This window comes from Globicephala melas, chromosome 6, assembly GCF_963455315.2.
Source record: "Globicephala melas chromosome 6, mGloMel1.2, whole genome shotgun sequence".
NCBI classification, from domain to species: domain Eukaryota; kingdom Metazoa; phylum Chordata; class Mammalia; order Artiodactyla; family Delphinidae; genus Globicephala; species Globicephala melas.
The window spans coordinates 69,659,612-69,683,172 of record NC_083319.1 but is presented as its reverse complement, the minus strand read 5'-3'; the positions used below and the strand labels follow the sequence as shown (position 1 = coordinate 69,683,172).

General features: G+C 39.5%; 1 protein-coding gene across 1 annotated transcript in view; it reads left to right on the top strand.

The window, feature by feature from the left end:
- Positions 1–23,561, top strand: part of MLLT3 (MLLT3 super elongation complex subunit) — a 328,889-nt gene that overhangs the window by 33,784 nt on the left and 271,544 nt on the right. The window contains exon 2 of the mRNA XM_060300978.2: positions 6,293–6,399. The gene's annotated coding sequence lies outside the window, so the exon portion shown is untranslated. The remainder of the gene's footprint in view (positions 1–6,292; positions 6,400–23,561) is intronic.

The window sequence follows — 23,561 nt, the reverse complement described above, 5'->3', positions numbered from 1 at the left end:
TCAGACACGTCACACTGGGGCTCGCCTGGAACACTGCCTCTAGCAGATGAGGAAGCATGGTTGAGTCTCCTTGAGGAGCAAAGACCTCGTGGAAAGAGAGGTCCAGTTATCCCAGCTGACTCTCTGAATGCTGCTGCATGAGTGAGACCAGTCATGACCAGAAAACAAAAATCCTCTAGCAAACCCACAGTCATTATTTTAAACCACTAAATTTTAAAAAAATTATTTATTTAATTAGTTTATTTTTGGCTGCATTGGGTCTTCGTTGCTGTGCACAGGCTTTCTCTAGTTGCAGCAAGTGGGGGCTACTCTTTGTTGTGGTGTGTGGGTTTCTCACTGCGGTGGCTTCTCTGTGGAGCATGGGTTCTAGGCATGCGGGCTTCCGTAGTTGTGGCACATAGGCTCAGTAGTTGTGGCACACGGGCTTAGTTGCTCCACGGCATGTGGGATCTTCCCAGACCAGGACTTGAACCCGTGTCCCCTGCATTGTCAGGCATTCTTAACCACTGCGCCACCAGGGAAGCCCTAAACCACTAAATTTTAAAGAGTGTGTTGCACTTCCCTTAATGAAATCATTAAGGACCTCTTAGAGAGAGATGATACCCTGTTTTGTCCAAATTGATAATGAACAAAATTCATTTTCATATTAAGGCTATGACATAGCTAGGGCAAGGCAAGACAGTAATAACACATTTCAGGTATATAGTTGTTTTGTGGATTATAAAATGTTTTCATATGCATTATTTATCTCACCAGTTCCCCACCATAATCCTGAATTATGACTCTTAGGAACATAGAGACTCAGTTGCAAAGCAAGATTTAGAACACAAGTCTACAGACATCCATTCCAGCACTTTTTCTAATTATTATGCCAGGTTCTGTCCTCTATTTTGTTCTTATAAATGAAGTATAAAGAGCAGGAAAATGTTTTACTTTGGAAACACAAATAGGTCAAGGATGAAAGAGATTAAAAATTAAATTCTCTTATGGGACACAGTTGATATTTTCTAGAGTATTCACACTTTATATTCACTGTCTCACATAGCCAACAGTTTTACCTACCATTCTTCCTTATAATTACCGCATTGAGTTTCTTATCTCTAGAGCTGAGTCTGGAGATGTAAAGTGAGTTCTGGCCTGGAGGAACGGATTTGGAAATCAACAGGTGATAATAAAAAACGTAGGATTAGATGAGATAATCCAGAAAAAACGTGCTCTAGAGAGAGAATAGAAATAAACCAAGGATGAAAGCCTGGGTGAAAGCAATTAGAAGGGTAGTTGGAAGAAGAAAAGTCTAAAGAAGAGAATGAAAAGGAAGAGCAAGAGTGAAAAGAGAAAACCATAAGAAAAATGTGTTATTGAAACGCAGGGAGTCGAGAACCTCAAGAGGTTGTCAACATCAAAGTCTTCAGAGAGAAAAGTAATTATAAAGATTGGAAAGTATCCATTGGAATTAGCAACAAGACCATCACAGGCAAATTTGGCAGGACCGATGTCACTGGATGTAGTGTCTGTTGTGTGCCCAGCAAGCCTTTTCTGCCCTCATCTGGCAACAGATCTGCTTGCCTATCCCCAGGGACAGGCACAGGACCTGGACTGTGCCGATCACAGCATCTCCCCTCCCTGGCTGTAAGAGGTAGGCATAGGTTCAATAGTAAGCATCTGACCTACTGGGCCAATCTGAACCTTTGCCTGGGATCTTACTATCTGGAACTAGTGAGGAAAACACCCTTTTTTCTTTTGGATAATAAAAATATTAGAATGAAGTCAAAATACAGAGATATGTAGAGCCGAGAGATGAGCAACGTGAAAGATTCTGTGAAAGACTCATCTGTGTTTCAGCCGATGGATCCAGTCATCCCTGATGTCAGCCCTGTCTCCTTCTCCTGAAACTTAATTCTCTTGTCTTAATTCTATGAGCTTCCTCAATGTCCTTCCAATAATTTCCACTGCTTCCCTCTTTTATTTTTTTAGTAACAAAAGAATTAAGATTAATAGGTAGAAGTCAGATTGTAATTGGTTTAAAAATGAAAGATATAAAATACCTCAGAATAACCATAATAAGAAATGGACAGGAACGATATAAATAAAACTGCAAAATTTTACTGAAGAACATAAAAGAAGACTTGAATAAATGGGAAGTCCTACCACGTTCCTGGATAACAATGACTATTATAAAGATGTCAGTTCTTCTCAAATTAATTTATAGGTTTAATGCAACTCCAATCAAAATCCAAATAGGATATCTTTTGGAGCTTGAAATGGTGATTTTAAAGTTGATTAGCTAGAAAAAATAGAGAAGAGCCAAGAAAGTTTGAAAAAAGACAATTGATGAAGGGAACAGTGAACACCTACTGGGTGCCCTCCCTGACTTAAAGAATTCAATAGGGATGCCTCTGTAATTGTCTCTCCTGTTCAAAGTGATCTTTGCCTCTGGGCACAGTTGATTGGTCCATGGATATTCTCTCTTTTGCTTAAAGCAACTTTAATAAATTTTTGTTAGTTGTAGCTAAAAAAAACGTATTATATGGATTTTCCCCACAATGTATTAAAGTATATTAAAACAGTACATAAAACAGGGTACTACTAGCATAAATGTGCATAGCATACCTTTGAACAGAATAAATAGCCGTAAATAGATACCATTACTTATAAAAATGATGTGAATAACAAAGTTGTTATCACATTGTAATGTGCAAAAGAAAAATTATTCAATAAATTGACAAGCTGTAGTAAGTTAAATATGTCAATTTATTTACAACATATGTTAAAATAAATTCCAGGTGTTAAATGTGAAAAGTGTTCAATGTAAGGTAAACAGAGAAATAGTAAAACATGTACCTGAAACATAATCAATATTTGCCAAAGTCTGCTTTAAAAGCTAAAAGAATATTTAGGGAACTATTTAAACTATTTACTTGTTCTTGAGCTGAACAAAGAATTGTCTAAGCATAAAATCAATGGGCTAAATCACAAAGGAATCAAAATCAAAGATTTGACTACATGAAAAATTTAAAAGAAACCATCAAAAACTGAGAAGTAGATTACAAAGTAAAAAATATCTGACAAACAGTGATTAGCAGTTTAAATCAGGAAAACACTGAAACTTCAATGGAAAAAGGTGCAACAACAATGTATAGACAAATCTCAGATGCAGAAGTATAAATGATCAATATATATGTGAAATGATTCACTGTTAGTAGTTACAAAGTAAAACATCAATGACATATCACTTTATTCTACCAAAAAAACAAAGACTCTAAAATATATTAAATTTAAGGCTGATGAGGTTGTTTCAAAATAAGCACAGTCATACCCTCCTATTGAGAGTCGAAATTGGTTTGGGGTTTGTTTTTTTGGGGGGGGGAATAATTGGCAACATATATCAAGAACTTTATCAAAGGTCCATAGTCCTTTTCCTGAATTCTCCTTCTAGGAACCTAACCTACTATAATTATTAAAAGCACAAATAGTAGCTCCTGCCGTCAAAAGCATAAATATGTGTGAAAACATAAAGCTGACAGCCAGAGGGAAAGGGGAGGGAGGAAGGTGGGAGTGGCATTAAGCCCCTGGTTCTAGTCCCTGAGGTTCCTATAACACTCCTGGTTCATCAGGACCAGCCTGTTGTCCTGATCGAGTGTATTGCAGTAAACTGATCGTTTTTCGGTTTCTCTCTTTGTTTCTCTGTCTCTGTCTGTCTCTGTTTCTCTCTCTCTCTCTCTCCCTCCCTCCCTCCCTCCCTCCCTCCCTCTCTCTCTCTCTCTCTCTCTATATATATATATATATATACACATATATTTCCCGCCCCCTCCCTTTTGCCTGCTTTTTGCCTAATCCTGCTGCGATTCAGATCTCTGTTTAGACATCACTTTTTAATCAAGAAGCCCTGTTAGTTGCTGGTATGGGGCTTTGGCTAAAAAATTTTGTTATGGTTATCTTAGCTTGGGAAAATGGAGAAAGAAAATCCATGTTGAACATGTTTTGATTTGGAATATACTGTTTTGGGTAAGTGAATTAGAGATAATATTTTACTGGTCAGCAAGACCTGGTCACAAAATGTTTTCATTCCTAACATTAAATATTGTTACCGTTAAGTTAGCTGTAACAGCAAATCAGTAACATTTAAGCTCTAGCTCCTCTAAGTGGTTCTCAGGATTAAATATAAATAAGCTCATATTTATTTTTAGTTAACTAATTTTTAAATAAATTACATGCAGTAAAGTACACACATCTTAGTGTAGTGTACAGTTTATGAGTTTGACAATTGTATATACCTGGGAAACTAACACCCCAATTGGGATGTAGAATTTTTCCATTACCCCAGATAGTTCCTTTGTGCCTTTTTAGTTAATCCCTCCATGAGGCAGCTGCTGTTCTGATTTCTATCACAATCCATTAGTTTTACATGTTCTTGAATGTCAAGGAAGTAGAATCATATAGCACACACTCTTATATGTTTGACTTCTTTTTTTGAGATTCATCCATGTTGTTGTATATGTGAGTAGTTCATCCTTTTTTCTTACCAGTTTTCCAGTGTAGCATATATACAACTTGTTTATCCATTTTATCAACTCTTATGTTGGTAGATTTATAGATTTCCTGTTTATAGCCATTATAAACATTCCCTGAGATTTCTTTTTGTAAACATATGTTTCCATGTTTCAAATTTAATTAAAAACCTAGAAGTTGAATAGCTGGATCATAGAATAGGTGTATTTTTGTCTCTGTTGGAAACTGCTAAACAGTTTTCCAAAGTGTTGGTAAGATTTTACATTCTAACTAGAAATGTATGCAAGTTCTAGTTACTCCACATCCACACCAAAATCTGATGTTGTCGGTCCTTTTAATGTTTGCCATTTTGGAAGTATGAAATGGTATCTCATTGTAGTTTTAATCTGTGTCGTCCTGAAGACTAAGGATGTTGAGCACCTTTTCTAGGTTTCTATTCTGGAGTCCTTAGGGTGTGGTCTTCATTCTCATTCTTACAAAATGGCTGCAGGGGCTCTAACTGTCACTCTGAATTGTAGGCTGAAGAAAGAACAAAGGATCCAGATCCTGAAGTCATGCCTCTGTTGAGTCTTTCCCAGAAGCCCTGTTTACTGGCTTCTGCTTACATCTCATTGGTCAGAATTATGTCACATGGTCACTCCAATCTGCAAGGAAGGTTGGGAAAGCCTTCCCTTTTAAAAGTGAGTGTTCTGGGTATCTACTGCTGTGCAACAAACCAACTCAAAACTTAGTGGCTTAAAACAAAAACGTGTTTCTCTCACAAATATGACAATTGGACAAAGCTCAGCAGAAATGGCCTGTTTCTACTCTCCCTGACATCCATACAACAGCAGTTGTTGCTGGCTTTTGGCCAAGAAGACTCACACAGTTGGAACTGTGGTTAGAACACCTACACATGACCTTTTCATGTGGCTGCTTGGCTTCCCACACCATAATGGCTGAGCCCCAAGGGTGAGGGTCCCAAGAGAGACTTAGGTGGAAACCATATTGCCTTTTATGACTTAGGCCTGGAAGTCACACAGCATCACTTGTGCTGTTCTCTATTCATTGTGGCAAACACAAAAGATTGCTCAGGTTAAAGGGGAGGGGAAATAGAGTCTACATCGTAATGTAAGGGTGGCAGGTTCTGGAAGAGAATGTAGGATCAAAATATTGGTGTGGCCATTGGGGGAAGTATCTGTTACAGCTGGGCATGTTACTTGCCCCCATCCAAAGTGGGGTTCTCTTAACAGAAAAGATGTGGTAAATAGATATTGGGTAAGCAAAGTGAGTTTCTGTCATGTTCTTTACATATATCACATTATAATTGTTTGCTTTGCCACTAGATTATGATCTTCATGAGGGAGCAGCCAGGTTTGTCTGTCTTGCCAATTATTGATTCCTTGTGGCCTAAAGGAAAAAAGAGGTATTCGGGAAATATTTGTCAATGAATGATTATTAAATAAAAATATGGAGAGATTATCTGTTTTAGAAAATAAACTGTGATGCAAGCATTGGGAAAGAATGAAAAGATGGACATCTTGAAAGTCAATAACCTACAAAAAGTCTAATAAACATATATGCTAAGGATTAAAATAAATTTTCTCATTCCACCTTTTAAAATAGATCACAAAACAAAATATTGCCTTCTCAATTAGAAATCTGTGCATGAATAAATGGCTGTCTGATTACTATGTGGAAAGAAGTATCTCTTAAAAAAGGATAAAGCATGCTTTGGGGAGATGATCAAGGACTTCTAGCCAGTCCGCGTGATTTTTGTTTATATTTTTTCAAATTGATTTAGAATACCCAACCGCTGGCCATGATTTGCTACCGCTGGGGACAGCTTGGAGACTGCAACCTCCCTAACCCTTCCTGGATCGGTACTGAGGTCAAGAACTTGCTCGTTGGGTAAGCTTTCTCTTCTTCATCCTTAAATACATTGTTGGTTCAAGTGGCTTAAAATTTTTTCTGACTTATTTTCTTTGATATGTTTAAATCTTTTATTGTTTTTATAGTTTTGTAATCCCTTTCCAGGAGATCTTCAAAGTTTTTTTTATTTTGCTAGTCCATTTAAAAACTAGTTTACCATTAACCATGATCTTCCATGGTACATTCCTTAGGACTCTGTGTGGCAAACATTCTCCTGCTGCAATCTTTTTTTTTTTTTTTTTGCGGTACGCAGGCCTCTCACTGTTGTGGCCTCTCCCGTTGCAGAGCACAGGCTCCGGATGCGCAGGCTCAGCGGCCATGGCTCACGGGCCCAGCCGCTCCGCAGCATGTGGGATCTTCCCGGACCTGGGCACGAACCCGTGTCCCCTGCATCAGCAGGTGGACTCTCAACCACTGCGCCACCAGGGAAGCCCGCTGCGATCTTTTTTAACATGCAAATCTAATCATGTTAGTCCTCTGCTTGGATTATTTCAGTGGCTTCCCATCAGCACAGAAAAATTTATACTTCTTAGCATGACATACAAGGCCCTTCAGGAGCTGACTCCTCATCTCCCACCCCCGTGCTCCCCTCAGACTGCTGGCCACACCGTGCCCCCTCCTGTCTGTGCCTCCCCACCGCCTCCCCACCTAGTGTCTTTCCAGGCTGAGGGAAGAATATCTGTTCAGTGTTTCCTCCAGTTTCCCTGCCCCTTGTCCACGGGGAAAAACTCTTACCTTTCAGTCTCATCTGAAGCGTTAACTCCTTGTGGACCCCGTTCCTGAGCTCCCCTCACAGATTGGGTGCATTTTCTTTGTCTTGGTCTCCATATATAATCTGAATTAAACTGAAAACAAAAAAAAATAAAAAATCTTTTCTTCATAGCAAGCAGTTTTACACATAATCTCGGTGGAATAAACCAAGCACCATAGTTTCTTTCAATGGCATTTATTATTCTTTCCTCTTCCCATATCTTTTTTGTAGGAGTAGGGAGGTACCAGGGGGAGAAAGGCATCCTCCTCCTTTGTCGGCTCCTTTTGTACTTAGTATTGGCCAAAGAAGGAGCAGACAGGTGCAGAATGGGGATGCTCCTCATGGAAAGCCAAAGTGGAAGAGGTCACTCCTTCTTGGAGTGGCTTCTGAAAGATTTATCCACCCAGCTGGGTGCAGGTGTGATTTGGGAGGTGATAGAAGAAGCTTGGACGCAGGCCCTGCTGATACACTTCCTATCTTCTTCCTGGCTTCCCATCTTCTATCTGCCTCCTTCACCAGCTTTTAGGGTATCCTTCCCCACCTGCCCAGGGGACAACCACCCATCTTCTCTGTCCTCTGGGAACCCTGCCTTGATAGGGGTTCCTTTTTAGTGTGGTGCTGCCACAACAAAGCTGTTATGATGATTGAAGGGAAAAGGCCAACAGACAAACAACAGAAGGTCTGTTTAACATCCACGGATACAGAAACTTACAAAAACAGTCAGACAAAGCAGGAAACAACATAGGGCGCTTATAGTTGGATTTACAGACTTTTCAGATTCCCTATTGTGCCCATTGTGAAGAGTGAGACATCTCTTCCATTCTCACAGGGAATTTCCAGTCTTCCCTCTGCCTGATTTTCTGGAGACCGCAATTGTCATGTCTGCTCTCCAGCTGCAAGCAATTGATGCAAATTAACCTCAGCACATTCTGGAGTGTTTACTGGGAGACCAAGTGAGCTGATTTTCCCAGTAGACAATCTTATAACAGCCCAGATTTCAGGTTTGCTTTTGTTCGGTCCACTTCTATGCGTGGTGTTTCCAGACTTATTAGGGTTATCCCTGCATTATTGTGAGGGACATAGCATGTTAGTAGCAAGGAGTCTGGAGGTCAGATCGCCAGGGCTTGAATTTTAGGGTGACCATTCATCCTGGTTTTCCCAGGACTGAAGAGTTCCATGGAGATGCAGGACTTGTCAGTGGACACTTCTGGGCAAACCAGACAGTGGGTCACCCTAGGCCTTTGCTACTTACTAGCTGTGTGAACTAACTTCCACAAAGTATTTAACCTCTCAGGGCCTCAGATTGCTCAGGCCTAGAATGGAGGTAATAATAATATCCTAACATCATGGAAGTATTATTTGAGTTAAAAAGTTAATATTTGTAAAGTGCTTATAACAGTTTCTGGCATACATAAGTGTTCGTTAAATTAAAAAATTAAGAAAGACATAATTTTCCCCTGGGCAAAATCTCAGTGTCCGTGTATTGCTTGTATTTTCTGCCATTATTTTAGGGACTCACAACAGTGAGTTTCTCATTTCTCTGCATTTGCATATACACATAGAAACATTCTAACTAATCAATTTTTTACTGTCAGATTTTCACATGTAACAATACATACTCAAAAACCACATTTTCATAGTAATGTTGAATGACAAAATGATATTATGTAAAGTGATGTGAATAATAAAGAAGGACCGCTGATTGTGAAGAATGTCCTCCAAACCCCTGACCCTCTTTCCCTTCTACTCTCTTGCTATTTTGAACAAAGCCCCATTATAGTAATTACTGTATTGTATTAGAATTGTATGTCTATTACCACAGGAGAGAGGATGTGCAAGGGGTAGCGCGAGCACAAAGGGAGTGCCTGCACTGCAGCTGACAGAAGGGAAGGAAAAGACAGCGTGGTCAGGGGGCTGTTAACACCGGAAGTGAGAGACCCAGTGATCAGCAGACCCTAACCCGTCAGTATAGCCACACCTCCTCCAATGGAGGGGAGTGGCTAATCTAATCTAGATTCTAGAGAAGGCAATAGGAAGTGTTCACTCCCAGAGTCCACCAAAATGAAAAAGATGGATGGATTAGGTATTTTTTCTCACTGCTCACAGCCTTTTGACTAAGAAACCCCGCCTTTAAAATATTTGTTAATGGACTTCCCTGGTGGCGCAGTGGTTAAAAATCCGCCTGCCAGTGCAGGGGACACGGGTTCGAGTCCTGGTCCGAGAAAATCCCACATGCTGCAGAGCAACTAAGCCTGTGTGCCACAACTACCAAGCCTGCGCTCTAGAGCCCAGGAGCCACAACTACTGAGCCCGCGTGCCACAGCTACTAAGCCCGTGTGTTGGAGCCTGTGCTCCGCAACAAGAGAAGCCACCGCAATGAGAAGCCCACGCACCACAAAGAGTAGCCCCTGCTCGCCGCAACTAGAGAAAGCCCGCACGCAGCAACAAAGACCTGACACAGACATAAATAATAAATTTATAAAAAATAAATAAATAAAAGAAGAGTTTTCATATTTAAAAAAATTTTTTTAAATAAAATAACAAGATCTTTAGGTTTTACTTGAACCCCTTGAAAAGGATCCATAGATACCCAGTACTTCTTAAAATCCTTTCTTCTCTGTTCTACTCAGCGAGGCAGCCCAGCCCTGATCTCCCTAAACCCTGTACCCAGTTCTTCATTCCACTACTTTCACTCACAAATCTAGGGGCATTTGTTCCTACTCCACTTTTCCTTATTATACAAACCGACTTAGTTGCTTGGCTAAAGTGTTGCCACCTCCTAAAAATGTTCTTATGTTCTATATCCGTTCTGTCCTTCCAATTTGCTACCACCATTGTGGTTTCTGAGCACTTGAGACATGGCTAATCCAATTTGAAATATATTGCAAGTATATATACACCGAACTTCAAAGACATAGTATGAAAAAAGGATGTAAAATATCTCATTAATTTTTCTATTGACTGCATATTAAAGTGATAATATTTTGAATATTTTGGGTTAAAAAATACATTATTAAAATTAATTTCATGTTTCTTTTTCCTTTTGAAAATGTATCCACTAAAACATTAAAAATTACATATGTGGCTCACATTACATTTCTATTGGACAGTATAGTTTCAGATCAGGGGTCAGCAAACTTTTTCTGTAAAGGGCTTGGTGGAAAATATTTAAGGCTTTGTGGGCCATATGGTCTCTGTCACAACTACTACATTCTGCCCTTGTAGCATAAAAGCAGCCATAGGTAATACATAAACTAAAGAGCTCCACTGTGTTTCAATAAAACTTTATTTATAGACACTGAAATTTGAATTTCAAACAATTTTCACGTGTCATGAAATACTCTTTAACATTTTTATTTATTTAGCAATATAAAAGCTTTTTTTTTTTTTTAAGCTCAGAAGGTTTGAAACCTGATTGGTCTCCTGTTGGCCATAGCTTGCCCACCATAGATTAACTACATCTGTTCTATGTCAACAATGTGATCCTAGGGATAAGACTATCTTCGCTACCCCCGAAAAGGCCTCAAGGACTAGACTGGTTGAATAAATGGGTGAAATTCAGACGGCAGAACTCTAGGTAACCAGAGGAGGATAACCTAGTCTAATGGGGCAGCCTGGACTCCGTGTCAACTGAGTTGACGGTCAGATATGTGAGCCTTGGGTGGCTAGATCTTCTGATTTTTTTTTTTACCAAGAGAAACAGGCGATTCAGATTTTATGGAAATTTTTCCAATTACTAGTTTTTCCCCCCCACTTCTTTTTTTCTTTCCTTTTTTTTTTTTTTTTTACATATTGGAGTATAGTTGCTTTACAATGGTGTGTTAGTTTCTGCTTTATAATAAAGTAAATCAGTTATACATTTACATATGTTCCCATATCTCTTCCCTCTTGCGTCTCTCTCCCGCCCACCCTCCCTATCCCATCACTCCAGGCAGTCACAAAGCACCGAGCTGATCTCCCTGTGCTATGCGGCTACTTCCCACTAGCTACCTACCTTATATTTGGTAGTGTATATATTTCCATGCCTCTCTCTCGCTTTGTCACAGCTTACCCTTCCCCTCCCAATATCCTCAAGTCCATTCTCCAGTAGGTCTGTGTCTTTATTCCTGTCTTACTCCTAGGTTCTTCATCACATTATTTTTTTTCTTAAATTCCAAATACATGTGTTAACATACGGTATTTGTCTTTCTCTTTCTGACTTACTTCACTCTGTATGACAGACTCTAGGTCTATCCACCTCATTAAAAATAGCTCAATTTCGTTTCCTTTTATGGCTGAGTAATATTCCATTGTATATATGTGCCACATCTTCTTTATCCATTCATACGATGATGGACACTTAGGTTGTTTCCACCTCCAGGCTATTGTAAATAGAGCTGCAATGAACATTTTGGTACATGACTCTTTTTGAATTATGGTTTTATCAGGGTATATGCCCAGTAGTGGGATTGCTGGGTCATATGGTAGTTCTATTTGTAGTTTTTTAAGGAACCTCCATACTGTTCTCCACAGTGGTTGTATCAATTTACATTCCCACCAACAGTGCAAGAGGGTTCTTTTTTCTCCACACCCTCTCCAGCATTTATTGTTTGTAGATTTTTTGATGATGGCCATTCTGACTGGTGTGAGATGATATCTCATTGTAGTTTTGATTTGCATTTCTCTAATGATTAATGATGTTGAGCATTCTTTCATGTGTTTCTTGGCAGTGTGTATATCTTCTTTGGAGAAATGTCTATTTAGGTCTTCTGCCCATTTTTGGATTGAGTTGTTTGTTTTTTTGTTATTGAGCTGCATGAGCTGCTTATAAATTTTGGAGATTAATCCTTTGTCAGTTGCTTCATTTGCAAATATTTTCTCCCATTCTGAGGGTTGTCTTTTGGTCTTGCTTATGGTTTCCTTTGCTGTGCAAAAGCTTTGAAGTTTCATTAGGTCCCATTTGTTTATTTTTGTTTTTATTTCCATTTCTCTAGGAGGTGGGTCAAAAAGGATCTTGCTGTGATGTATGTCATAGAGTGTTCTGCCTATGTTTTCCTCTAAGAGTTTGATAGTTTCTGGCCTTACATTTAGGTCTTTAATCCATTTTGAGCTTATTTTTGTGTATGGTGTTAGGGAGTGATCTAATCTCATATTTTTACATGTACCTGTCCAGTTTTCCCAGCACCACTTATTAAAGAGGCTGTCCTTTCTCCGCAGTACATCCCTGCCTCCTTTATCAAAGATAAGGTGACCATATGTGCGTGGGTTTAACTCTGGGCTTTCTATCCTGTTCCATTGATCTATCTTTCTGTTTTTGTGCCAGTACCATACTGTCTTGATTACTGTAGCTTTGTAGTATAATCTGAAGTCAGGGAGCCTGATTCCTCCAGCTCCATTTTTCGTTCTCAAGATTGCTTTGGCTATTCGGAGTCTTTTGTATTTCCATACAAATTGTGAAATTTTTTGTTCTAGTTCTGTGAAAAATGCCAGTGGTAGTTTGATAGGGATTGCATTGAATCTGCAGATTGCTTTGGGTAGTAGAGTCATTTTCACAATGTTGATTCTTCCAATCCAAGAACATGGTATATCTCTCCATCTACTTGTATCATCTTTAATTTCTTTCATCAGTCTCTTATAATTTTCTGCATATAGGTCTTTGGTCTTCTTAGGTAGGTTCATTCCTAGATATTTTATTCTTTTTGTTGCAATGGTAAATGGGAGTGTTTTCTTGATTTCACTTTCAGATTTTTCATCATTAGTATATAGCAATGCCAGAGATTTCTGTGCATTAATTTTGTATCCTGCTACTTTACCAAATTCATTGATTAGCTCTAGTAGTTTTCTGGTGGCATCTTTAGGATTCTCTATGTATAGTATCATGTCATCTGCAAACAGTGACAGCTTTACTTCTTTTCTGATTTGGATTCCTTTTATTTCCTTTTCTTCTCTGATTGCTGTGGCTAAAACTTCCAAAACTATGTTGAATAAGAGTGGTGAGAGTGGGCAACCTTGTCTCCTTCCTGATATTAGTGGAAATGCTTTCAGTTTTTCACCATTGAGGACAATGTTGGCTGTGGGTTTGTCATATATGGCCTTTATTATGTTGAGGAAAGTTCCCTCTATGCCTACTTTTTGCAGGGTTTTTATCATAAATGGGTGTTGAATTTTGTCGAAAGCTTTCTCTGCATCTATTGAAATGATCATATGGTTTTTCTCCTTCAGCTTGTTCATATGGTATATCACGTTGTTTGATTTGTGTATATTGAAGAATCCTTGCATTCCTGGAATAAACCCCACTTGATCATGGTGTATGATCCTTTTAATGTGCTGTTGGATTCTGTTTGCTAGTATTTTGTTGAGGATTTTTGCATCTATGTTCATCAGTGATATTGGCCTGTAGTTTTCTTTCTTTGTGACATCCTTGTCTGGTTTTGGTATCAGGGTGATGGTGGCCTTGTAGAATGAGTTTGGCAGTGTTCCTCCCTCTGCTATATTTTGGAAGAGTTTGAGAAGGATAGGTGTTAGCTCTTCTCTAAATGTTTGATAGAATTGGCCTGTGAAGCCATCTGGTCCTGGGCTTTTGTTTGTTGGAAGATTTTAATCACAGTTTCAATTTCAGTGCTTGTGATTGGTCTCTTCATATTTTCTATTTCTTCCTGATTCAGTCTTGGCAGGTTGTGCCTTTCTAAGAATTTGTCCATTTCTTCCAGGTTGTCCATTTTATTGTCATAGAGTTGCTTGTAGTAATCTCTCATGATCTTTTGTATTTCTGCAGTGTCAGTTGTTACTTCTCCTTTTTCATTTCTAATTCTATTGATTTGAGTCTTCTCCCTTTTTTTCTTGATGAGTCTGGCTAATGGTTTATCAATTTTGTTTATCCTTTCAAAGAACCAGCTTTTAGTTTTATTGATCTTTGCTATCGTTTCCTTCATTTCTTTTTCATTTATTTCTGATCTGATTTTTATGATTTCTCTCCTTCTGCTAACTTTGGGGTTTTTTTGTTCTTCTTTCTCTAATTGCTTTAGGTGCAAGGTTAGGTTGTTTATTCGAGATGTTTCCTGTTTCTTAAGGTAGGATTGTATTGCTATAAACTTCCCTCTTAGAACTGCTTTTGCTGCATCCCATAGATTTTGGGTCGTCGTGTCTCCATTGTCATTTGTTTCTAGGTAATTTTTGATTTCCTCTTTGATTTCTTCAGTGATCACTTCGTTATTAAGTAGTGTATTGTTTAGCCTCTATGTGTTTGTATTTTTTACAGATCTTTTCCTGTAATTGATATCTAGTCTCACAGCGTTGTGGTTGGAAAAGATACTTGATACAATTTCAATTTTCTTAAATTTACCAAGGCTTGATTTGTGACCCAAGATATGATCTATCCTGGAGAATGTTCCATGAGCACTTGAGAAAAATGTGTATTCTGTTGTTTTTGGATGGAATGTCCTATAAATATCCATAAAGTCCATCTTGTTTAATGTATCATTTAAAGCTTGTGTTTCCTTATTTATTTTCATTTTGGATGATCTGTCCATTGGTGAAAGTGGGGTGTTAAAGTCCCCTACTATGAATGTGTTACTGTCGATTTCTCCTTTTATGGCTGTTAGTATTTGCCTTATGTATTGAGGTGCTCCTATGTTGGGTGCATAAATATTTGCAATTGTTATATCTTCTTCTTGGATCGATTCCTTGATCATTATGTAGTGTCCTTCTTTGTCTCTTCTAATATTGTTTATTTTAAAGTCTATTTTGTCTGATATGAGAATTGCTACTCCAGCTTTCTTTTGGTTTCCATTTGCATGAAATATCTTTTTCCATCCCCTAACTTTCAGTCTGTATGTGTCTCTAGGTCTGAAGTGGGTCTCTTGTAGACAGCAAATATATGGGTCTGGTTTTTGTATCCATTCAGCCAATCTGTGTCTTTTGGTGGGAGCATTTAGTCCATTTACATTTAAGGTAATTATAGATATGTTTGTTCCTATTCCCACTTTCTTAATTGTTTTGGGTTCGTTATTGTAGGTCTTTTCCTTCTCTTGTGTTTCTTGCCTAGAGAAGTTACTTTAGCAGTTGTTGTAAAGCTGGTTTGGTGGTGCTGAACTCTTTCAGCTTTTGCTTGTCTGTAAAGGTTTTAATTTCTCCATCAAATCTGAATGAGATCCTTGCTGGGTAGAGTAATCTTGGTTGTAGGTTTTTCTCCTTCATCACTTTAACTATGTCCTGCCACTCCCTTCTGGCTTGCAGAGTTTCTGCTGAAAGATCAGCTGTTAACCTTATGGGGATTCCCCTGTGTATTATTTGTTGTTTTTCCCTTGCTGCTTTTAATATGCTTTCTTTGTATTTAATTTTGACAGTTTGATTAATATGTGTCTTGGCATGTTTCTCCTTGGATTTATCCTGTATGGTAATCTCTGTGCTTCCTGGACTTGATTAACTATTTCCTTTCCCATATTAGGGAAGTTTTCAACTATAATCTCTTCAAATATTTTCTCAGTCCCTTTCTTTTTCTCTTCTTCTTCTCGAACCCCTATAATTCGAATGTTGGTGTGTTTATTGTTGTCCCAGAGGTCTCTGAGACTCTCCTCAGTTCTTTTCATTCTTTTTTCTTAATTCTTCTCTGCAGTAGTTATTTCCACTATTTTATCTTCCAGCTCACTTATCCGTTCTTCTGCCTCAGTTATTCTGCTATTGATCCCATCTAGAGTATTTTTAATTTCATTTATTGTGTTGTTCATCGTTGTTTCATCTTTAGTTCTTCTAGGTCCTTGTTAAATGTTTCTTGCATTTTGTCTATTCTATTTCCAAGATTTTGGATAATCTTTACTATCATTATTCTGAATTCTTTTTTAGGTAGACTGCCTATTTCCTCTTTATTTGTTATGTCTGGTGGGTTTTTATCTTGCTCCTTCATCTGCTGTGTGTTTTTCTGTCTTCTCATTTTGCTTATCTTACTGTATTTGGGGTCTCCTTTTTGCAGGCTGCAGGTTTGTAGTTCCCATTGTTTTTGGGGTCTGTCCCCAGTGGCTAAGGTTGGTTCAGTGGGTTGTGTAGGCTTCCTGGTGGAGGGGACTACTGCCTGTGTTCTGGTGGATGAGGCTGGATCTTGTTTTTCTGGTGGGCAGGTCCACGTCTGGTGGTGTGTTTTAGGGTGTCTGTGAACTTATTATGATTTTAGGTAGCCTCTCTGCTAATGGGTGGGGTTGTGTTCCTGTCTTGCTAGTTGTTTGGCATAGGATGTCCAGCACTGTAGCTTTCTGGTGGTTGAGTGAAGCTGGGTGCTGGTGTTGAGATGGAGATCTCTGGGAGATTTTCGCCGTTTGATATTATGTGGAGCTGGGAGGTCTCTTGTGGACCAGTGTCCTGAAGTTGGCTCTCCCACCTCAGAGGCACAGCACTGACTCCTGACTGCAGTACCAAGAGTACCTTTCGTCCACATGGCTCCTCAATTTGGGATGACTCGTTGTCTATTCATGTATTCCACAGATGCAGGGTACATCAAGTTGATTTTTGAGCTTTAGTCCTCTGCTTCTGAGTCTGCTGGGAGAGATTTCCCTTTCTCTTTGTTCTCACAGCTCCCAGGGGCTCAGCTTTGGATTTGGCCCCACCTCTGCGTGTAGGTCGCCAGAGCGCGTCAGTACTTCGCTCAGACAGGACGGGGTTAAAGGAGCCGCTGCTTCGGTGACTCTGGCTCACTCAGGCCGGAGGGGAGGGAGAGGCACGGAATGTGGGGCGGGCCTGCGGCGGCAGAGGCCGGCATGACGTTGCGCCGGCTTGAGGCGTGTCGTGCGTTCTCCCAGGTAAGTTGTCCCTGGATCCCAGGACCCTGCCAGTGGCGGGCTGCAGAGGCTCCCCGGACGGCGGGTGTGGATAGTGACCTGTGCTCGCACACAGGCTTCTTGGTGGCGGCAGCAGCAGCCTTAGCGTCTCATGCCCGTCTCTGGGGTCCGCGCTTTTAGCCGCGGATTGCGCCCGTCTCTGGAGCTCCTTTAAGCAGCGCTCTTAATCCCTTCTCCTCGCACACCAGGAAACAAAGAGGGAAGAAAAAGTCTCTTGCCTCTTCGGCAGGTCCAGACTTTTACCCGGACTCCCTCCCGCCTAGCTGTGGCGCACTAACCCCCTGCAGGCTGTGTTCACGCAGCCAACCCCAGTCCTCTCCCTGCGCTCCGACCGAAGCCCAAGCCTCAACTCCCAGCCCCGCCCTTCCCGGCGGGTGAGCAGACAAGCCTCTCGGGCTGGTGAGTGCCGGTCGGCCCTGATCCTCTGTGCGGGAATCTCACCCCTTTGCCCTCCGCACCCCTGTGGCTGCGCTCGCCTCCGTGGCTCCGAAGCTTTCCCCCCCACTGCCACCCGCAGTCTCCGCTCGTGAAGGGGCTTCCTAGTGTGTGGAAATCTGTCCTTCACAGCTCCCTCCCACCGGTGCAGGTACCGTCCCTATTCTTTTGTCTCTGTTTTTTCTTTTGCCCTACCCAGGTACGTGGGGGGGGGGGTTCTTGCCTTTTGGGAGTTCTGAGGTCTTCTGCCAGCATTCAGTAGGTGTTCTGTAGGAGTTGTTCCACGTGTAGTGTATTTCTGGTGTATCTGTGGGGAGGAAGGTGATCTCCAAGTCTTACTCTTCCGCCATCTTCCCGGAAGCCTCCCCCCAACTTCGTATGTAATTCCCCCATCACGGTTTTATTGTTTGTGAAAACATATTCTTTCCTGAAAAATGGATTTTAAATGACTAGTAGATGAGAAGTGACATGGCTCAAACAAGGCCCAATTTTTATTTTAGTTTTACCGTGACTGTTTCACAGAGAATGAGTACTTAGAAAACTGTGTGTGTTCACTGAAGGAAAAAAAAAATCCCAACATGAAAACTGACTTGGGGGCTTAAAAAATACTGCTTTCACCTTTGGTTTAACAGTTATTTGGGGGCCATTTTTATTTCTAGTTTAAATAAATTTTATACTATTAGCTTAATGAAAAGTTATTCTGAAAAAAATTTTTTTCTATTCACAGTAGAATAAGATGTCCCAAATTTGTTATTTGGGGAAAGTCTGCCACTTGGAGACAACTTCTTGATGTCAGAGAACTTCCTTTTTGAGAAATGTGCTTGGCTCAGAATTACTTATGCTCCCCAGTTTTGCCTACTGGGCTTGCTTATACCCAAGAGTTAAATCATTTTATCTTTTTTTTTTTTAAATAAACTTATTTATTTTTGGCTGTGTTGGGTCTTCGTTGCTGCGCATGGGCTTTCTCTGGTTGCGGCGAGGGGCTACTCTTCGTTGCGGTGCACAGGCTTCTCACTGCAGTGGCTTCTCTTGTTGCAGAACATGGGCTCTAGGCACGCGGGCTTCAGTAGTTGTGGCTCGCAGGCTGTAGAGCGCAGGCTCAGTAGATGTGGTGCACGGGCTTAGTTGCTCCACAGCATGTGGGATCTTCCTGGCCCAGGGCTCGAACCTGTGTCCCCTGCATTGGCAGGCGGATTCTCAACCACTGCGCCCTCAGGGAAGCCCAAAAAATCATTTTATCTTTGATATTAAGGAGTAGTTTAGCCAACTTATATTTAGGTTAAAACTTTTAAAAGGAAAACAATCTGCTAAGATTGATTTAATTCTGTTTTGTAGCATTTTTCATGCATATTCATATGAGTTCAGTGAACTCTTGACTCCAGACATGTAAAATTAAATAATGAAGCCTCTGCAATTACCTTCAGACCTAATTTTTCAAGGTTTCTACCCATGAAACACAAAGTAGCTTTTGAAAATGACCAATTTTATTAAATTTGTGGGTGGAGTGGGGAGAGTGAAGTTAAAAACTGCTGCTATAATAAAACCACACCAAGGTTGTTTTAATTTATCCCAACTGGAAAAATGAAGTTGGGTGCACCTCAACCTTGATGGCCTTTGTTCATAAAGACAGAATCCTGTGTAGGGATAAATAGCTTGCTTCTCCATTCCCAAGTTGTTTTAAATTCCAACTGTGCCCATGATATCTTATTCATACTGTTTCTTGTTTTTTAACAAGTAGATTTAGTCCAGGAAATATATCATCTTGAGGAACTCAAAAACTAAATACTTATACATTTTTCAGCATTGCCTTTTAGCAGATTTTCTTATTTCTCTACATAGTTCCAAGTGTTTCTTTCCTGTGCCTTCTCTTTTTTCTTCTCTCTCCTTTAACCAACATCACTCCACCCAAATTGCCTTCCCAACATTACTCCACCCAAATTGCCTTCATTACTCCACCCAAATTGCCTTCCCAATTGAATTCTATATAAAACTGCAAAGTTTAATTCCATGTGTGCTTTACATATAATAGGTGTACAATAAATATCTGTTAAAAAATAAAGCTGTTAGGGAAACTGGTTATTCTTTTCTGTGCCACACTTTTCTAATATATTCCATCAATAGTTTTACAGATTGGTGGATCTAGGAGTAGAAGCAATGTCATCCACTTATATGGTAACTGTAAAAAGTAACCAGTTTTACTTTTTTTTTTTTTTTTTTTTTTTGGTACGCGGGCCTCTCACTGTTGTGGCCTCTCCCGTTGCGGAGCACAGGCTCCGGACGCGAAGGCTCAGCGGCCATGGCTCACGGGCCCAGCCGCTCCATGGCATGTGGGATCTTCCCGGACCGGGGCACGAACCCGTGTCCCCTGCATCGGCAGGCGGACTCTCAACCACTGCGCCAACAGAGAAGCGCCAGTTTTACTTTTAATAAGGATTACAGGGATCATAATTTCTTTCCATTCTTCCCAAAATAAAACAACAAAAATCAAAGCCTTGAGTGTCTGACAGTGAAAACATTTGTACCAAGTTGGTGAGTCAAGGAAAACAAAGTGATTTGAGATATTTTGTGTTGTGGCCTGGAAACTCTCTTTACATCATTTACCTGCCAAGTGCAAATGACCTCTGCCTTCATGCTCAACTGAAGTTTTGGCTTGTAGATCAGTGTGTTAGCTCTCTAATCCAAATATCAGGGGTATGGCAGGATCAGTACACAGTTTTAAGTATGGGTTTGTATAAGAGAATTAAAAGTCTTAACTGAAGGAAAAGTTAAGAGGTATGACATCTCTGAAGGACACCCTGGTACCTTTTGTTTACAGAGTAAACAGTTTGGGTAAGAACCACAGTATAACAACTAATTAACTGAGAAACTATATGGACTGTGTTATATGCAGTTATAACTACCACATTGGGGTTACTGAATAAAAATCAAAATCTGTCTTTAAATTCTTTACCCTTAGAGTAAAAAGAATTGTTCTACAATAAAGTTATTATATTTATAATTCCCATACATTTTGTTTTGTGGTCTAGTTTGGATTATTTTTTTCTTAAAGTGATTTGGATTTATCTTGTTTATGTGTTCTTTATTTTGGAGGTTTTTTTTTTTTCTCTCCACTTATTTCTCTCAGTGACCTTCTCTGCCCCTGACTGACATTTTAGGGAATGAGTGGTGACTTTGTGCACTCTCTCGCAAGTTTCGAACGGAAACACACAGCTCTCCACCTTGTTCCTATTTTATCTACTCTTACCCCATTCCTCTCTCTGGTACATGGTTGGCAAAAAAAAAATCCCCATAAGGATCCTGGCCCTAAAAATGAGAGCCTGAAGAGTAATTTTAAATCTGTTATTCGTTCAAAACTGCTGGCCGATCTTTAGACATTGCATTGCCTGTTCTGGATCAAGAAAAGGTCCTATTCCTGATTCTGAGAAGTGCTAACCTGACAGGTGTCAGAGGTAGGTGACCTTTAAAGAAAATATTAACTGGGAACAAAAGCATTAGATGGTTTCTAAATGAGCCAAGGCTACTCATCCAGCTGCCCTTGAGCAATAAAAAAGGAAAGTCAGTGCATTAAACACCGGGTCAGTGATAAAAGCCATGAAAAAAAAAATCTTTCTAAGTTAGGCAATGCTGATATTGGCAGTCCTTGAATGCTATTAAACGCACACACACACACTTCTTTTTGAGAAATGCTTAATGGAGCACAATTAAGCGGTCTGTAGAATTGAATGACCTTTAAATTGCTGTAATCTCATGAGGGAAACCTTTCACATACAGCATCTACTTTTGAAAGAACATTCACATGAAAATATTGTCACTAATTCAGCAGGGCATGCCAGACCCATGTCCTGTGTCTTGCTCCCTTTTGGAGCCCTTCATTGCCAGAAAAGCTGAGACCACTAAAGATGCTGACCTCAAACATATCAGTCAACCAAAAGCCATCCCACTTTTATAATTCAAAAACAAATTTGGTGATAAGCAGAAAGGGGAGATTATAAAGCCTCAAAGGGCCAAAAAAATTTTCTGACCTTCTATCTTTTCTTTCAAACAAAATCCTTTAGATTATAATATTTTCTCTCCTCATTTTCCCTACTTTTGTTCTTGTTAAGCATTTTTTTTTTTTTTAGGAAACAAAAAGACACGCTATTGAAAAACCATATACTGAACTGTGAATTCAGAAATTAGTTTTGAATCTTGAGGATCATTTTCCACCTAAAACTTATATTTTGAAAAAAAAAATCTACAGGAAAGGTAGTACAATGATCACCTCAATTCATTTGCATTCTCTCTTGCTCTCGATTTATAACTATGTATAACTTTATGGACTTATTTATTATTTTGATTGATCTACTTGAGAGTAAGTTATAAGTTACAGACATCACAACACTTTCCTAAACACTTCAGCATGTATTTCCTAAGAACTAGGAGAGTCTTCCATATAACCACAAAGCCATTAGCACATCCACTTAATTTAACCTTGATACCATATATGTAGTACATATTCAAATTTCCCCAATTGTTCCAGGAATTTCCTGTCTGTTTTATTGTTTGTGTTAGTTTTGGGATCTAGAATCTAGTTAACTATTAAGTATTGTATTTAGTTGTCACGTTTCTTTAGTTGCCTTTAGTCTGGAATATTTCCTCACTTTTTTTTTTAAGGCGAGAAGTCAGTTATGATACTGATTTTTTTTTTTAACACTAATTTTGTATTAATACAGTCAATGTAGTTTCTTTTTTTTTTTTTTTGAAGATGTTGGGGGTAGGAGTTTATTTATTTATTTTTGCTGTGTTGGGTCTTCATTTCTGTGCGAGGGCTTTCTCTAGTTGCGGCGAGTGGGGGCCACTCTTCATTGCGGTGCGCGGGCCTCTCATTATCACGGCCTCTCTTGTTGCGGAGCACAGGCTCCAGACGCGCAGGCTCAGTAGCTGTGGCTCACGGGTCCAGTTGCTCCGTGGCATATGGGATCCTCCCGGACCAGGGCTCGAACCCGTGTCCCCTGCATTAGCAGGCAGATTCTCAACCACTGCGCCACCAGGGAAGCCCCATGATACTGATTTTTGAAGAATCCAGGCTAGTTACCTTGTAAAGTGTCTCACATGACCTGGATTTGTCTAATTTCTTCCTCACTGTTAGATACAAACACTTCTGGCAGGAATACGACACGGGTGATGATACATGCTTTTCATTGCATCATATCAAGAGGCATATGATGTCAGCTCATCTCATTATTGGTGATGTTAAGTCTGATCACTTGGTTAAGTGATGTCCGGCCGATTTCTCCATTGTAAAGACTCTTTTCTCCCTTTGTAATTAATATGTAATATGTGGAATGATGCAATGAGCCATTGTATCATTGTGAATAATATTGTCTCCAAAAATCTTTCATTCTATATGTTCAATACATATTGGTGAGCCTTGACTAAATCTATTACTGCGTTGGTTGCTGCAAAATAATGATTTTTCAAACTCTATCATTCCTTTTATGTATATTAATTAGCTAGTATTTTTCTATAAGGAGACACTTTTCTTTTTACCTGCTCGTTAATTTTTTTAAAGTACCGTTACAGACGCATACATTCTTTTTGAGAGTCAAATTGTCCCAAATTAACTAATTGGAGCCTTTAGAAATGAAATTTTGATTTGGAAGTGCTCTCAGTACTTGTTTGCGACCTTAGTAAATAATTCCAACCTCCCTTCCTTCCTTTCTTTCTTTCTTTCTTTCCTTCCTTCCTTCCTTCTTTCCTTCCTTTCTTTCTTTCTTAAGGATTACTGCCAATGTCATGGCTAAATCTTTTTTCTTTCTTAAATAGAGATGTAAGTGAATAACAAGGGTTTATTGTTAAGTGCTTAATAACATCTTTTATTTTTTGTAACAACCTGTCAGCTCTAAGGCAATAATTATGAAATGACTTGAAATAAATAATGGTGTTAAAGGCATCCTATGCTTGTATCCTGAGTTTTCAAAGGACCAAGAACAATGGCTGACCTTCAATGGACAGCCAATAAAAGTTAATTGAATGCACTGAATTAATAATAAAACCAAAATGTCAAAAGTCATGAAGCAGAAGCCAAAAGATTGAAATAATATATATTAAGGGTCTAATTGTATAGAAATAAGTAAACTTCTTTTCTATTCATAAGTGACTTTTAACTC